The following is a 12,744-nucleotide window of genomic DNA, read 5'->3' as shown; positions in this document are numbered from 1 at the left end:
CTGTCTGTCTGTCTGTCTGTTCCTATACATTATCAGCATCATGTTCTAGTCCCGGCTCTGTTGGTGCTCTTTCTGCCCCACACTATGGTTTTAGGATCCAAAGGTGAACACTGAGTTGCCTTAGCTCCTGTGTGGTGCTCCATGGAGCACCTTACCTTCGGCTTCTTCTGTCTCCCAAGAAGGGACACCTTGCTGCACCCTACTCCCCTCCCATAAATGACTTGCAGCGTCCTCAGGCTTGTCCCCTTCTGGTTCTGGTGAGAACCTCTTTGGGTTATGTATCCAGGGGCCAGGGGTGGATTTGCTAGGTCATAGGGTATAAATAGGTCTGTCTTGACCAAATATGGCTATATTCCTCTCCGCGTTGTCTGCACCATTCAGCACTCCCACGGGCAGCCCACGAGGTTCCTATGTCCCCATATTATTGACATTATTCAGCCCTTTTGATTGTTGCTAGTCTGACTGAGGAATTACCTCATTGTTCTTTGTTTTTGGGGTTTGTTTGCTTGTTTGTTCTTCTGCATTTCTCTGATCACTGTAGAGTTTGAGTATCTCTGCATTTGCTGATTAGTCTTTAAGATTTCCTATTACAGGGGCGCCTGGGTGGCTCAGTCGGTTAAGCATCCGACTCTTGATTTCCACTCAGGTCATGATCTCATGGTGGGTGAGTTCAAGGCCCTCATGGGGCTCAGTGCTGACAGCTTGGAGCCTGCTTGGGATTCTCTCTTGCCTTCTCTCTCTGCCCCTCCTCTGCGCACACGCACTCTCTTTTTCTCTCTCTCTCAAATAAATAAACTTAAAAAAAAAAAAAGATTTTCTGTTAGGGGCGCCTGAGTAGCTCAGTCAGTTAAGTGACTTCGGCTCAAGCCATGATCTCACGGCTCATGAGTTTGACCCCCGTGTTGGGCTCTGGGCTGACAGCTCAGAGCCTGAAGCCTGCTTCAGATTCTGTGATTCTGTGTCTCTGTCTCTCTTTGCCCCTTCCCCGATCTCTCTTGGGCACTCTCTTTCTCTCAAAAATAAATAAACATTAAAAAAAAGATTTCCTATTATATAGGGGCACCTGGGAGGCTCAGTTGGTTAAGCATCTGACTTTGGCTCAGGTCATGATCTCACAGTTTGTGGGTTTAAACCCCACGTCAGGCTCTGCACTGACAGCTCAGAGCCTGGGATTCTCTCTCTCCCTCTCTCTCTGCTCCGCCCTGACTTGAGCTTTCTCTCTCTCTCAAAATGAATAAATTTTTCAAAAACTTCAAAAAATGATTTCCCATTATATACACTGTTTTGTCATATCATTTGGTCATATTCTTATTCAGGTTGATGCTTTTCTGGGTGTTGATTTGCAAGACATTCTCTATCCTTTGTTGGTTTGAGATCTTGTTAAAATATTTTCCCATTTTGTCAGCTCTGTCTTAATTTTGTTTACCTCATTGATCAAATCTTTAATTTTGATGTAATTAAATATACCCAAGAGGAAGAGTTTGGACTTGATTCAGGAGACACCAGGGAGTCATTTCAGGTTCTTGAACTGGGGAGTGACATGATTAAAGTGAGGCACTTGGGAGCTATATACAGGAGGGACTGGCTGCAGGGAGGCAAACTGAGAATCTGAAGGTAAGTGAGCCAATAGCAGAGGCAAACAGACATAGCCCCCACCCTCACAGGCCCTGTGATCAGCACAGGACCATGGCATTCAACAAGAATGGTGAGGATTTGCACAGAGTGGTGGGAGCAGAGCGGGGCTAGAATTAGGCGTGGCTTCCTGGAGGTAGAGACATTTGCTCTGATTCCTAAGGGGAAAGTAAGAGCTGGCCCAGTGATGAGAGAGGGGGAACATCTTCGGGGAATAAAGGTCTAGAGAATGAATATATTCAGGGGTGCCTGGCTGGCTCAGTCAGTAGAGCAGTAGAGTGTGCAACCCTGATCTCGGGGTCTGAGCCTCATGTTGGGTGTAGAGATTACTTAGAAAGGAAAAAAAGAAAAGAAAAGCTCGGCAAAGTCAAATGACATGGTGGAAAGACTGCTGGGTTGGCAGGCCACATGGTGACCTCAGAAAGTTGTTTCTTTCCCAGGCACCTGGGCCCAGAGCCAGATGACAGGAGGTGAGGAAGAGCTGGTGAGGAAGCAGAAGCAGGAGGTGTAGGCCATGGTTGGGGAGCTTGGCAGGAATGGGCAGGCAGAGAGAGCCCAGCTGACTCTTCTCCAAGGTGATCCAGAGACTGCTTTCCAGGTAGGGAGGACACATTCATAGGCACGCAACCATCTCTCTTTAAACCACATCTTCATATTTTCTTTTGTTGTAAAGTTTCTGTATTTCCTTTTGAGAGAAAGAGAGAGAGTGAGAGAGAGAGTGTGAGCAGGGGAGGGGCAGAGAGAGAGGGAGAGAGAATCCCAAGCAGGCATCTCACCGTCAGCACAGAGCTCAATGTGGGGCTCAAACTCACCAACCATGAGATCCTGACCTGAGCCAAAATCAAGAGTTGGATGCAGGGGCGCCTGGGTGGCTCAGTCGGTTAAGCGTCCGACTTCGGCTCAGGTCATGATCTCACGGTCCGTGAGTTGGAGCCCCGCAGCGGGCTCTGTGCTGACAGCTTAGAGCCTGGAGCCTGCTTCGGATTCTCTGTCTCCCTCTCTCTCTGACCCTCCCCCGTTCATGCTCTGTCTCTCTCTGTCTCAAAAATAAATAAACATTAAAAAAAAAAGAGTTGGGGGGCACCTGGGTGGCGCAGTCGGTTAAGCGTCCGACTTCAGCCAGGTCACGATCTCGCGGTCCGTGAGTTCGAGCCCCGCGTCAGGCTCTGGGCTGATGGCTCGGAGCCTGGAGCCTGTTTCCGATTCTGTGTCTCCCTCTCTCTCTGCCCCTCCCCCGTTCATGCTCTGTCTCTCTCTGTCCCAAAAATAAATAAACGTTGAAAAAAAAAATTAAAAAAAAAAAAAAAAAAAGAGTTGGATGCATAACCTACTGAGCTACCCAGGTGCCCCCCCATCTTTTCAATTATTAAAAATTTGTATGTGAAACACTTAAAATTATAGAACTATCTAATACAGAGAATAAAAGCCTCCAGAAAACCTCTCGGTAATCACTCACTGTTAATCATTTAGAATATTCTCCTGCAGATTGACTTATATGGGAACACTAATTTACCTAGTTTAAGAAAATAGATCATACATAACTTTTAAACACAATTTCAGGGGCACCTGGGTGGCTCAGTCAGTTGAGCATCCGACTTTGGCTCAGGTCATGATCTCACAGTTCTTGAGCTCGAGCCCCACGTGGGGCTCTGTGCTGACAGCTTGGAGCCTTGAGCCTGCTTCAGATTCTGTCTCTCTAGATAATCCCCAATTACAGTAGGAAACCACAACTCTCTCAATTAACCATAGAACAAGTAGGCAGAAAATTCTTAAAGATATAGAACACCTGGAGTGCACTATCAACCTACTTGACCTAATTTATGTTTGTAGAGCCTTCCAACTAATTGTAGCAAAATACGCATTCTCTTTAACTACACCCATTCACCAAAATAGACTATGTTCTGGGCCATAAAACAAACCTTAACAAATGTGAAAGAATTGAAGTCAGAGGAAGTATAATCTATGGCCATCACAGAATTAAATTAGGAATCAGTAATGGGGGGTGTCTGGGTGACTCAGTCGGCTAAGCCTCTGACTCTTGGTTTCAGCTCAGGTCATGATCTCATGGTTTCATGAGTTTGAGCCCCACATCGGGCCCAAGCTGACCGTGCTGAGCCTGCTTTGGATTCTCTGTCTCCCTCTCTCTCTGCCCCTCCCCGACTCGCGATCTCTCGGTCTCTCTCAAAATAAAATAAAATAAACTTTAAAAAAATAAAAAAATATGGGGCGCCTGGGTGTCTCGGTCGGTTAAGCGTCCGACTTCGGCTCAGGTCATGATCTCACGGTCCGTGAGTTCGTACCCCGCGTCGGGCTCTGTGCTGACAGCTCAGAGCCTGGAGCCTGTTTCAGATTCTGTGTCTCCCTCTCTCTCTGCCCCTCCCCCGTTCATGCTCTGTCTCTCTCTGTCTCAAAAATAAATAAACGTTAAAAAAAAATTTTTTTTTAAATTAAAAAAATAAAAAAATAAATCAGTAATGGAAAGACATCTGGAAAAAAAAAAAAAAGCCTAAGTATTTGGAAACTAAGCAAGTCACTTCTAAATAACCCATGGATCAAAGATGAAGTCACAAGGGAAACAGAAAATATTTTAAACTGAATGAAGATGAAAACAGATCAAAATTTGTGAGATGCATATAAGCAGTGCTTAGAGGGAAATAGTATTAAATACTTAGGTTAGAAAATAAAAAAGATCTCAACTCAGTAATTTAAGCTTCTACCTTAAAAAACTAGAGAGGGATGCCTGGCTGTCTCAGCTGGTGGAGAATGTGACTCTTGATCTCAGGGCCATGAGTTCAAGCCCCATGTTGGGCATAGAGTTTACTAAAGAAAAAAAAAAAAAAACTAGAAAAAGAAGAGCAAATTAGAACCAAATCAGGAAGAAAAAAGAAATAATAAAGCTAGAACAGAAATCAATGAAATTGAGTATAAATAAGAGAGAAATATAATGAAACCAAAAATTAGTTCCCTGGGAAAAAAATCAATAAAATTTATAAACTTCCAGCCATGCTGACCAAGAAAAAAAGGAGAAATATAAATTATAAATAATAGAAATTAGAGGGCATCACTACAGACCCTAAGACATAAAAGGATAGTGAATGAATACTACAAACATAAATAGCCATACATTTCACAACTTATATGAAACTAAATTCCTTGAAAAACATAAACTTTTGAAACTCATTAAAAAAGAAATAGAGGAGAACCTGGGTGGCTCAGTCAGTTGAGCATCCAACTCTTGATTTTGGCTCAGGTCATGATCCCAGGGTCATGGGATCGAGCCCGGCATCCAGCTCCATGCTGAGCATTGAGCCTGCTTAAGATTCTCTCCCTCTGCCTCCATCCCTCTCCCCAGCTTTCATGCTCTTTCTCTATCTCTGTCTCAAAAAAGAAAGAAAGAAAAAAAGGAACAAAGAAAGAAAGAAAGGAAGAAATAAAGAAAGAAAAGAAATAGAGACAACAATAATAATAAAACAACCCAATTTAAAAATGAATAAAGGACTTGAATAAACATTTCTTCAAAGAAGATCTACAAATGACCAATAAACACGTGAAAACATGATCAACATTACTCATCACTAGGGAAATACAAATCAAACTACAATGAGATACCAGCTTACACCCATTAGGATGATTACTGAAAGGAAGGAAGGAACAAACGAATGAACGAAGGAACAAAGGAAGCAAGGAATGAAGGAAGGAACGAAGGAAGGAAGAAAGGGGAACAGAAAATGACAAATGTTGGTGACGATGTGGAGAAATTGGAACCCTTGTGCAATGTTGGTAGGAATGTAAAATGGTGCTGTTGCTATGGAAAACAATATGGTGCTGTTGCTATGGAAAACAATATGGTGCTTCCTCAGATAATTAAAAATAGGATTACCATATGATCCAGCAATTCTGCTTCTGGCCAGATACCCAAAATAATTGAAAGCAGGGTCTCAAAGAGATATTTGTATACCTATGTTCATAGCAGCAGCATTCATAATAGCTAAAACTTGGAAGCAAGCCAAGTGTCCATTGATGGATGAATGGATAAGCAAAATGTGGATGGAATATTATTTACAATGGAAATTATATACAAAAGGAAAGAATTTTTTTAGTTTTAATTTTTTTAGTTTTAATGTTTATATATTTATTTTCTGAGAGAAGGAGAGCAACCTGGGGAGGGGCAGAGAGACAGGCTAGAGAAATTCCAAGCTCTGAACTCGCTGTGAGATCATGACCCGAGCTGAAACCAAGAGTCAGGCCCCTAACCGACTTTGCCCCTCCCCGCTCAAAATAACACGTTAAGTGAAATAAACCATTCACAAAAAGGCAATGTATGATTCCATTTATGGAGATACTTAAAAGTAGTCAAAAATGATGAAGACAGTGGAATGGTGGTTGCTAAGGGCTGGGGGGGAGAAGGAGCGGAAAGTTACTGTTTAATAGGGACAGAATTTCAGTTTTACAAGATAAAAAGAGTTTTAGAGATAGATGGTAGTGATGGTTGCATAACATAAAGCAGTAAAGATGGGGTGCCTGGGTGGCTCAGTTAAGCAACTCACTTCGGCTCAGGTCATGATCTCACTGTTCATGAGTTCAAGCCCCGCATCAGGCTCTCTGCTGTCAGCACAGAACCTGCTTCGTATCCCCTATCTCCCTCTCTCTCTGTTCCTCCTCCACTCATGTACAAGCATGCTCTCTCTCTGTCTCAAAAATAAACATTTTTTAAAAATAGAAATAAAAGGGGCACCTGGATGCCTCAGTCGGTTAAGCGTCTGACTTCAGCTCAGGTCATGGTCTCACAGTTTGTGGGTTCGAGTCCTGCATTGGGCTCTGTGCTAACAAACAGCTCAGAACCTGGAGCCTGCTTCAGATTCTGTTTCTCTCTCTCTCTCTCTCTCTCTCTCTCTCTCTCTCTCTCCTCCCCCTGCTCATGCTCTGCCTCTCTCTGTCTCTCAAAAATATATAAATGTTAAAAAAATATTTTAAATAAAAATAAAAACAGCAAAGATGGTAAATTTTATGTTAAATGTGTTTTGCTACCATTTTTAAAAATGGGAAAAATAGGGGCACCTGGGTGGCTCAGTCAGTTAAGCATCTGACTGGCAGGTTAAGCCTGCCACCCAGGCACCCCAGGAAAAAAGCTGTTTTTTTGTTTTTTTTTTTAATCAATAAACCTCTAGCTAGGCTAACAAAGAAAAAAAGAGAGAAGACACAAACTGCTAATATCAGAAATAAGATGTCATCACTACAGATCCCATGGATGTTAAAAGGATATAGAGGTATATTCTAAATAATTCCACAAATTTGATAAATGGATGAAACGAAACAATTCCTTGAAAGGATACAATCTGCCCAAATTCACACGAGAAGAAATAGACAACCTGAATAGGCCTATATCCATTAAAGAAATTGAATCAAAAATTAATAATCTTTCAAAACAAAAAGTACCAGGCCCAGATGTGTTCATTGGTGATCTCTACCAAACATTTAAGGAAGAAATTAAATCAATTCTGTACAATTTCTTCCAGAATATAGAAGCAGAGGAAATACTTCCTAATGCGTTCTGTGAGGCCAGCAGTACCCTAATACCCAAATCAAAGACATTATAAGATCAATATAGATCAATATCTCTCATAAATATAGATATAAAAATCAACAAAATATTAGCTAATTTAATTCCACAATGCATAAAAAGAATTATACAACACAACCAAGTAGCCTATCTTTCACATATGTTGGGCTGGTTCAACATTCAAAAATCAATTAATACAGTCCATCATATCAATAGGCCAAAGAAGAAAAACTACATGATCGTATAAATGGATGAGAAAAATCATTTGACAAAATTGAATACCCATTCATGATATAAACTCTCAGTGTACTAGGAAGGAATCCCCTCCATGTGATAAAGGACATCTACAAAAAACGTACAGCTAACATCATACTTAATGGTGAGAAACTCACTTTCCCACTTAGATTGGGAACAAGGCAGGATGTACCTATCCTCTTGCCACCGATTTTCAACATCATACTGGAAATCCTAGCTAATACAATAAGAGAAGGAAAAAAAAAAAGGAAAAGGTACACAAATTGGGAAGGTAGAAATAAAACTGTCTTTGTTTGCAGATGACATGATTGTCTGTGTAGAAAATCAGAAAGAGGGGCACCTGGGTGGCTCAGTTGGTTGAATGACTCTTGATTTCAGCTCAGGTCATGATCCTAGGGTCATGGGATAGAGTCCTGAGTCAGGCTCTGAGCTGAGCCTGGAGCCTGCTTAAGATTCTCTCTCTCTCTCTCAAATTAAAAAAAAAAAAAATCAGAAAGAACTAACAATAACAACAATAAAAAACTTCCTGGAACTAATAAATGATTATAAAAAGATCGTAGGACACAAGGTTAACATGCAAAAATCAGTCACTTCCCTATATAACAGCAATGAACAAGAGGAATTTGAAATAAAAAATGTATTATGATTTATATTGGCACTCAAACTGAAATACTTAAATATAGGGGCGCCTGGGTGGCGCAGTCGGTTAAGCGTCCGACTTCAGCCAGGTCACGATCTCGCGGTCCGTGAGTTCGAGCCCCACGTCAGGCTCTGGGCTGATGGCTCGGAGCCTGGAGCCTGTTTCCGATTCTGTGTCTCCCTCTCTCTCTGCCCCTCCCCCGTTCATGCTCTGTCTCTCTCTGTCCCAAAATAAATAAACGTTGAAAAAAAAAAAAAAAGAAATACTTAAATATAAATCTAACAAAATATGTACAAGAACTGTATGACAAAATCTACGAAACTCTGATAAAAGATACCAAAGAACTAAATAAACGGAGAGATTTCCAAGTTCATGGGTAGGAAAGCCCAATATTGTTGTCATTCTTGCCTTTTTGATATATAGACTCAAAGCAATTCCAATCAAAATCCCATCAAGTAGTTTTGTGGCTATTGGCAAACTGATTCTAAAGTTTATATGGAGGGGCAAAAGACCGGGAATAACCAATACAATATTGAAGGAGAAAAACAAAACTGGAGAACTGATACTACTCAGCTTCAAGATATACTAGAAAGCTACACTAATCAAAACAGTGTGGTATTTGCAAAAGAACAGACAAGTAGATCAATGGAACATAACAGAAAGCCCAGAAATAGACCCACATAAATATAGTCAACTGTTGGACAAAGGAGCAAAAGAAATACAATGGACAAAAGACAGTCTTAAAAAAAAAATTTAATCTAGGGGCACCTGGGTGGCTCAGTCGGTTATGTGTCCGACTTCAGCTCAGGTCAGCATCTCACCGTTTGTGAGCTCGAGCCCCACATCGGGCTCTGTGCTGACAGCTCAGAGCCTGGAGCCTGCTTCCGATTCTGTGTCTCCCTCTCTTTCTGCCCCTCCCCATCTCGTGCTCTGTCTTCTATCTCTCAAAAATAAACATTGAAAAAAAAATTTTTAAATATATAAAAAAAATTTAATCTAATTAGACCTTATATCTGTCATCAAAAAATTAACTCAAAATAGATCATAGATCTAAATGTAAATCACAAAGGTAGGAAGATGTGGTGTATATATATCCAATGGAATATCACTTAGCCATCAAAAAGAATGAAATATTGGGGGCACCTGGGTGGTTTACTCAGTTGGGCATCCGACTCTTGGTTTCAGCTCAGGTCATGATCTCATGATCGTGGGGTCCAGCCCCGAGTCAGGCTCTGTGCTGACAGTGCACAAGGAGCCTGCTTGGGATTCTTTCTTCTCTCTTTGCCCCTCCCCCCTGAAAATAAATAAATAAATAAACATTAAAAAAAAAAAAAGAATGCAATCTTGCCATTTGCAATAACTCGGATGGAGCTAGAATGTATTATGGTAAGCGAAATAAGTCAATCAGAGAAAGACAAATACCATATGATTCCACTCATATGTGGAATTTAAGAAACAAAACAGATTAATATATGGGAAGGGGCAGGGAAAGAAGACAGGGAAACAAACCACCAGAGACAGAGAACAAACTGAGGGTTGATGGAGGTAGGAGGGTAGGAGATGAGCTAGATGGGTGTTGGGTATTAAGAAGGACACTCAAGGGGTGCCTGGGTGGCTCAGTTGGTTAAGAATCTGACTTTAGCTCAGGTCATGATCTCGCAGTTTGTGAGAGCCATGTCGGGCTCTGTGCTGACTGCTCAGAGCCTGCAGCCTGCTTCAGATTCTGTCTCCCTCTCTTTTTTAATGTTTATTTATTTTTGAGAGAGAGAGAGAGAGAGAGAGACAGAGCACAAATGAGGGAGGAGCACAGAGAGAGGGAGACACAGAATCCAAAGCAGGCTCCAGGCTCTGAGCTGTCAGCACAGAGCCCAACGCCAGGCTTGAACTCACAAACTGCGAGATCATGACCTGAGCCGGAGTCAGACGCTCAACCGACTGAGCCACCCAGGTGTCCCAGTGATCACTTTTTAGATAAAACAACACCAAGGGCATGAAAGACATAATTGGTAAGCTGGATTTTATTAAAATTAAAAAGTTCTGCTTTATGAAAGACAATGTCAAGAAAACGAGAAGACAAGCCACAGACTGGGAGAAAATTGTTGCAAAAGATACATCTGATAACGGACTATTATTGAAAATATATAAAGAAGTCATAAAAGTCAACAATAAGAAAATGAACAACCTGATTGAAAAATGGGCAAAAAATCTGAACAGACATCTCACCAAAAAAGATATATAGAGGGCAACTAAGCCTATGAAAAGATATTCAACATCATATGCATTAGGGAATTGCAAATTAAAACAAAGAGATATCATTACACACCTATTAGAACGGCCCAAATCCAAAAACCTTGACAACACCATTTGGCGATATCATTAATGTCCAATATATTTATATTCTATGATGCAGGAATTCCACTCTTGGAAATATACCCAGGAGGAATGTATGCACATATCCACCAAAAGATACGCGCAAAAATGTTTGAAGCCATTTTATTCTTAATAGTCAAAAACTAGAAACAACCTGAATGACCATTAAAAGTAGAAAGGACAGGGGCCTGTCGGTTAAGCATCCAACTTCCGCACAGGTCAGCTGGTGAGTTCGAGCCCCAAGTCGGGCTCTGTGCTGACAGCGCAGAGCCTGGAGCCTGCTTCGGATTCTGGGTCTCCCTCTCTCCCTGCCCCTCCCCTGCTCGAGCTCTCTCTTTCTCAAAAATAAATAAACATTAAAGAAAAAAAGTAGAAAGGACAAACTGTGGTGTATTTATACAATGGAACACTACATAGCAACGAAAATCGATGAACTTCTGCTATATGCAACATCACAAATTGATCTCAGTCGTAACATTGAGTGAATGAGGCCGGCTGTAAAGGAATACATATTGTATAATTCCATGTACGTGAACTCCAGAAACAGGCTAAATTTATCTATGGCAATGGAGCTCAGAATACTGGTGATATTTGGAGGGGAATATTGACTTTGAGTAAGTTTGCTAGATGCTAGAAACATTCCATACCTTGATCTGGGTGTTAGTTACATGGTATATATATATACTATGTATACATATGTAAAAATCAGGGGCACCTGAGTGGCTCAGTCGGTTAGGCATCCGACTTCGACTTCCGCTCAGGTCATGATCTCACAGCTCATGAGTTCCAGCCCTGCATTGGGCTCTGTGCTGATGGCTTGGAGCCTGGAGCCTGCTTTGGATTCTGTGTCTCCCTCTCTCTCTGCCCCTCCTTGGCTCGTGCTCTTTCTCTTTCTCTCTCTCTCTCAAATAAATAAATAAATATTAAAAATATATATGTAAAAATCAAACTGTGAACTTCAGATGTGAGTACTTCATTATCTGTAAGTTATACCTCAATAAAAAAGAAAAAATAAATAAGGAACAGTAGCTCAGGGGGAAAAAATGGAGGCTTTATGTCATTATCTTGAATAAAAATTTAAAAATGGAACATTTATTTTTGGAAAACATTTATTTATTTATTTATTTATTTATTTATTTATTTATTTATTTATTTATTTATAGAGACAGACAGAGAGAGCACCAGCAAGGGTGGAGCAGAGGGAGAGGGAGAGAGAGAATCCCAAGCAGGCTCTGCACTGTCAGCACAGAGCCTGACTCGGGGCTCAAAGTCATTTACCGTGAGATCATGACCTGAGCCCGAATCAAGAGTCCGATCGATGCTTAACTGGCTGAGCCATCCAGGTGCTCCAATGTTATGTGTATTTTAATGTGTATTAGAAACGTTCTGGAGCGCCTGAGTGGCTCAGGTCATGATTTCAGGGTCATGGGATCAACCCCTGTGTTGGGCTCCCAAGCTCAGTGTGGAGCCTGCTTAAGATTCTCTCTCCCTCTCTCTCTCTCTCTCTCTCTCTCTCTCTCTCTCTCTGTGTCTCTCTCTCTCTGTCTCTCTCTCTCTCTGCCCCTCTCTCCTGCTCATGCTCTCTCTCTAAAAAAAAATTAATTCATTAAATAAAATAAAATACACATAACTTGGAAAATAATATTCATTGTGGAGCATCAAATAAATAAAAATGACTCCACGTACACTAGGAATTCAAGTACCACACTTTGGCTAACGCATTCCAGGCACACTAGGGGTTTGATATGAGCCGGGTGCTGGGATACTGGCAACCGAAGGAAGGGCTGGGGCCAAGTGGAGAGTGTGTAGCTAAGATTATGCCTTGTCACCAGCTTGGGCTGGAGTTGTGGAATGCTGAGGCTCTGCTTCAAGGTACAGGGCAGAAAACTGGAAAGGGGGGAGGGTAAAGTGAGAGAGGGGGCAAAGAAAAAGGACCAAGGGCAGATTCCTTCATGCTCTGGCCCATAGCCCAAGTCCTAGACTCCTGACCTCACCAGAGACGCAATAGATGTAAAACAAGCCAATTGGTTTCCAAGTGGGAAGAGTGCCAGCCGTGATTCTTGCTGCCCAAGGAATGAAAAATCAATAATAATCATTTTTATGATTCATGTTCATCCTGTTTTATTCCAGAGCACTTTACCGAAAGGCCCCTTGGCCCAGCCAAGAAGTTCAGGGACGAGAGCCAGGACACCTGGACTCCAGATCTGTATGTGGAAGACTTGGGGAACTTTCTTGGGATCTAAGTTTCTCAGTTGTGGCAAGTGACACGGTGGAATATTCTACAGTT

This window comes from Puma concolor, chromosome E1 (assembly GCF_028749965.1).
Source record: "Puma concolor isolate L17-30 chromosome E1, mPumCon1.1.hap2, whole genome shotgun sequence".
Lineage (NCBI taxonomy): Eukaryota > Metazoa > Chordata > Mammalia > Carnivora > Felidae > Puma > Puma concolor.
Note: the sequence above shows the minus strand (reverse complement) of the source record.